This window comes from Tachyglossus aculeatus, chromosome X3 (assembly GCF_015852505.1).
Source record: "Tachyglossus aculeatus isolate mTacAcu1 chromosome X3, mTacAcu1.pri, whole genome shotgun sequence".
NCBI lineage: Eukaryota > Metazoa > Chordata > Mammalia > Monotremata > Tachyglossidae > Tachyglossus > Tachyglossus aculeatus.
Window position 1 is genome coordinate 29,136,451 of NC_052099.1, and position 6,000 is coordinate 29,142,450.

Below are 6,000 nucleotides of genomic sequence, written 5' to 3' on the forward strand. Positions count from 1 at the left end.
GAGAGATAGCCCATCCTTATGGGCTAAATGCCAGCATGGTCTGTGATATGTATTCAACTGTATTTATTGAACACTTACTGCATGTAGAGCACTGTACTAAGCTCTTGGGAGAGTACTCTATAATTTACCACTTCTGCACATCAAGTGAGCAACAATTCAGATGTGAATTATATGAGCCATTGGATACTCCAATCAGATACAAGAGTGGCCAAGGAGATACTTGCTGGTATTTCAGACACCTAGAAATCTCTCATAAATGAAGAGAAATGAGTATTACCACAATTTCTCTAGTTTGCTTTTCTCAGGTGAAAGGTGATTATGAAACTCTGTATCTGTGTTATACATAGATATGAAAATCTATCTCTTTTGCAATAGATGTAACAGTCTTTGTCTTATTAGAATAATTCATAACTTAGGTGTCAGATATGGGACCTGAAAGGAGTTCAAATCATCCTTACGATTTTGTGGGTAAAACTGAAAAATGGTAGGTCCCTCTTTACTTGGAATTTTTTCCTGTCCAAAGTATTTTCTTCTTAAAAGACTATGAACCACAAACATCAACCTATTTATCTTGACAAAATACTTGGAATGGCCAATTATAACAACTTATAAATTCTCTCCCATGTCAAAATTTCTTAGGTATTTTTTTTTAAAGGGAAAAGCAAAGAACCACGTAAAGGGCTCTACACTGTGATGCAGTGAGGATGCAAATTTTTCAACTGTACGTGTGATCCATTATCTTTATAAATATTTGGGGGTTATATTTTAATATTCTTTTATGTACAAGCTTCCTCTCACTGTATTTCAGTCTCTTATGATTGAATACATCTTTTCCCTTCAAGCAGAGAAAACAAAAAAATATTAACTTTTCTTCAATGCTGACACTACAGGCTTCTTTTTTTTTTGATTAGGAAGAACAGCTGGAAAAAAAGTCTAAAACACACAGTATAAAGAGTCCCTTAGCCAGTAATCCCCTCTGTTAATTTCAAAACCACTCATCAGATCCGAGATGTTGAGATTTTGCCTGGCTTTGACTGTCTTTTGTGGAAGGCAAAGGTATTTTCGAACACAGAAAGTTTCTATTTAAAATCTTCAACCAATCAATTTAAATCAATTTAAAATTTAAAGCCACATGGAGTCAAACAAAATGTACGTCTGATGCTATTTTTAAAAGTCCCAAAGTAACCAGAAAATATCTGGTTATATTGAATCGGGAGAAATGATGCTATTTAGAGACATCCATCTGTTAAGCTCCAATTAAGAGGTACATGATGTTTAGAAGTAGGATTGAAGTGATGATAACACAGATAAACTATTTGAATAGTTTAGATTCAGTGATTTAATTAAGATGGAATGTTTTGGAACAATTTATTCTTTTCTAAACCCTGTGTGCCATAAACTACAGCCTCGCCTTCATCCAGTAGTGCTCAAGATGCAAAAATTGGAAATTGATGGTGGAACTGAACCAAAACAGCCAGTTCACAACATACTTTATGGAAATATTACACAAGTAGAGAGAACTGGAGATTTAAGTCATTACCTAGTCAACTCAAATCAACAGACAGACCATCTGAATGGTTTCCTCTTGAGCTCAGTACAGTGCTCTCTGTACACAAGTGCTCTACAAATATGATTGATCGATTGATCTACAAGGTGAGAGCTTTTTCGCTCCTCCCTGGAATTGGAGCGTGGCTTAAGGAAAGAGCCCGGGCTTGGGATTCAGAGGTCATGGATTCTAATCCTGGCTCTGCCACTTGTCAACTGTGTGACTTTGGGCAAGTCACTTCACTTCTCTGCACCTCAGTTGCCTCATCGGTAAAATGGGGATTAAAACTGGGAGATCCACCTGGGACAAACTGATTACCTTGGGAAAGAGCCCGGGCTTGGAATTCAGAGGTCATGGATTCTTAGGAAATATTTGGATAATGTTAACAGCCATTGGAAAACGTTTAGTACATATTTACTATTCTTTTTATTTTGTTAATGATGTGCATATAGCTTTAATTCTATTTGTTCTGATAATAATAATAATAATGGCATTTATTAAGCGCTTACTATGTGCAAAGAACTGATGATTTTAACACCTGTCTCCATGTTTTGTTTTGTTGTCTGTCTCCCCCTTCTAGACTGTGAGCCCATTGTTGGGTAGGAACGATCTCTACATGTTGCCGACTTGTACTTCCCAAGCACTTAGTACAGTGCTCTGCACACAGTAAGCACTCAATAAATACGATTGAATGAATGAATGAGTCAGCCCCACAGCACTTACATACATTTCTGTAATCTATTTATATTTACGTCTATCTCCCCCTCTAGACTAAAAGCTCACTGTGGGCAAGGAATGTGTCTGTTTGTATTCTCCCAAGAACTTAGTACAGTTCTCTGCACATGGTAAGGGCTCAACAAATACTACTGAGTCCTGAGGCTATATTCTCTATTGATTAGGAAAAGGGCATCGATAGTTTTGAACAGTCACCACTTTTCTGGCCCACTTTTGGGGTGAACATCGGGAAGAGCTTGTTGATTAGTGCCTGCCAATTATCCAGATTTTCCAAGGCTGCACACCCCAGGCAAGTACGTTCAGATGTAACCTGTTTTTCATTCAACGCATTTCTTTCCACTATGATTCCTCATGGGTGACTAACATGCTCATAGTGGGAGGGCTGTCTCCAAGCCAAGACCATCTGCCAAGCCCCCTCAAGAAACCCTGAAATCAACGCGTCAACCTGCCTTCTCCTTCGGGAATTTTCCTGTTCCTTCACCCCCCACTATCAGCTCCAAGCCATCCATAGAGTCAAGTCAATCTGGAGGTGAGGAGTGAGAGAGGGGCCAATGTATTTATTTAACGTTTACTATAAGAGAAGCAGCGTGGCTCAGTGGAAAGAGTACGGGCTCTGGAGTCAGAGGTCATGGGTTCAAATCCCGGATCCGCCAACTGTCAGCTGTGTGACTTTGGGCTAGTCACTTAACCTCTCTGTGCCTCAGTTACCTCATCTGTAAAATGGGGATTAAAGCTGTGAGCCCCCCATGGGACAACCTGATCACCTCATAACCTCCCCAGTGCTTAGAACCGTGCTTTGCACATAGTAAGTGCTTAACAAATACAATTATTATTATTATTATTATACAAGAGAATAAGCAGACGTGGTCCCTGCCCACAATGAGCTTACAATCTAGAGGGACAAGCTTACACACTTTCCATGAACCAGGCACTGTACTAAGCACTGGGGTAGATACATGTAAATCAGATTGGACACAATCCCTGTCCCACATGGGGCTCACTGTGTTAATCCCCATTTTACAGATGAAACTGTGATCCCATTACTGCGTAAGGATTGTCTCTATTGGTTGCCGAATTCTACTTTCCAAGCTCTTAGTACGGTGATCTACAGCCAGTAAGCGCTCAATAAATACGATTGAATGAAAGATGAGGAAACTGAGACCCAGAGACGTTAAGTGATCTGTCCAAGGTCACACAGCTGATAAGTGGTGGACCCAGAATTAGAACCCGGGTCTTTCTAACTCCCAGGCCCACTGTCTATCCATTAGGCCATGCTGCTTCTCCTAGTCCAGGACAATTGGCGAGCAGTTACAAGATGAAACGAAGAAGCAATAACACAGATTAAGTATTAGTTTATGAGAGCCTTAATGAATGTGAATGAGGCTAAATTGAGATGGACATAACCAGTGGCTATGCCTCAGTATAATGGGCTGAAAATGAAGCCACATGAATACTTTGTCTGTTATGAAATGATCTGTCCACATTGATTACATTCCCCAGGTAATTACTCACTCCTTACCTCACTTATCCATGAAGATAACACCATTGGATCCCTGCCCCTCTAATATAAAAAGGGGGAACGATAACTTCCTAAGGAATGGCAGCTTGCATTTCTTCATGCTTAGGTCTTGGCACTGAACTTTATTTTTTTGTGGGGGGGTGGGAGGGAGGGGTAGAAGAAGGAGCAGAGGGGTGGGGGTGTGGAAATCACTAACCCTAAAAGGATTTCCCTGGAAAACCCTGTCTGGTCCCCTTCTGCAATTAAAATAAGGAAAGTCATTAGAGGATCCTAAAACATGAGCTCCAGTGCAGAGATGTCAGGAAGAAATGTAACCTTTCCAATATTTCAACTGTTCTATGTTTTAGAAAAAAAAATATAGGCTACATGCATCCATTTGAACACTTACTTAAAAGTTCACTGAGTGGGTTCAAGAGGACCTGGTTCTTCACTGAAAGGTTCCTATATTAGATACAATTTAGAAAATTTGCTCTTGTGCCTTGGAAAGAACCTAGTTGGGGAGGAAGAGCAGGTATTGAATCTCCATTGTATAGATGAGAAACCTGAGGAGCAGAGAAGCAAAGTGATTTGCCCATCGTCTCGGAACAAGGAAGTGGCAGAGCAGAGATTCGAACTCAGGCCTGTGTTCTTCCGCTAATAATAATAATAATAATGGCGTTTATTAAGTGCTTACTATGTGCAAAGCATTATCACTAGGCAGGCTACTTTTCTGAATGTGGCTTGGAAAATAACTTACTGTCTAGGATTTCATAGTCAAGAAGAAGAGAGTGTTGAGACAATTTGGTATAACAGGCAAAAAGCATGCTTTCTTTTAAATTACTCAGAATCTCAGTTTAAATGAGCTAAATAATCCCCATTTCGACTGTGTTGTCCTAGAGGGTGTGATCTTAACTACAATAATAAATAATAATGATGGTATTTGTTAAGCGCTTACTATGTGCCAAGCACTGTTCTAAACGCTGGGGTAGAAACAAGGTAATCAGGTTGTCCCCCGTGGGGCTCACAGTCTTAATCCCCATTTTACAGACGAGGGAACTGAGGCACAGAGAAGTTAAGTGATTTGTCCAAGGTCACAGCAGACAAATGGCGGAGCCGGGATCATCAGTGGTATTTATTGACTGCTTACTGTACAGAGCACTGTACAAAGTGTTTGGAAAAGTGCAACAGAGTTGGCAGACACATTCCCTGCCCACAACAAGCATAGAGTCTAGATATGAATATGTCGACACATACAGCTGTTCTTCATTTATGAGGATGATGTTACACGGTTAGTCGATTCATGTGTCAAGGTAAATTTTAAATCAGGTAGGTATACACAGAAACAAATGTGGATCAAATTATATTGCTAAAGCCTGTATTCACAACACATAGAGGAATCTGGTTGTTCCTTACTTTTACAAAACACCAAGTAACTAAGTTTGCCAGTAAGTAAACCCTGACCTGACAGTTCCTACAACTGTCACTCCTGCCTTTACTTTTCACCACTGTTATTTATGGCTTCCTAATGCATATAATCAAAGGCACATTATGGCTTTAATCATTTCTTTTTATGGAAGCCTGAATGTCACACATAATATTATTTTCAGAAGAAAAAAAATCCCCAAGCAAATGCAGTTAAAAACCAGGTTAAGGGAGAAGAAGGAAAAAAAAAAAACCTGGAGAAAGTGAAATATCATCATCTTTAATTTTATGAGCTCCAGACTCCTCTGTTACTGATTATATCACCAAAATGAGCACAATGGTTTTCATTCAGGCAAATGCTAATTTTTCAGTGATGGCAAAAATTAGACAAACTCTGCTAGGTGAAATATTTTTCCTTTGTGAAACCAATGAAAATGTAAATAGGACGGTGAGCTTTTGTGTGAAAATTTTCACACAGCTTTATCATCCCATTCCCACCCTTACCCCATGAATCCAATTAAATTACACATGGTCCAAGAGCAAAACCTAAGGCTATTTGCAGTGAGAAGCTGGAAAATGAGATGAGAAGCCATGAGTTACATTTCACTCTCTCATTCCAGATTATGAGGAGAAAGTTCTACTTTCATTTTCTCTCTCATAAACTTATTTCAAAACTGAGGAAACGTAGTTGCTTTTTTCCACAGACTTGAATACGATGAAAACATCTTTAAGCTAACTTCAAATTCTTCTATTCTTTTGTGGCATTTAAGTGTTTACTATGTGCCAGGGACTGTAGTGA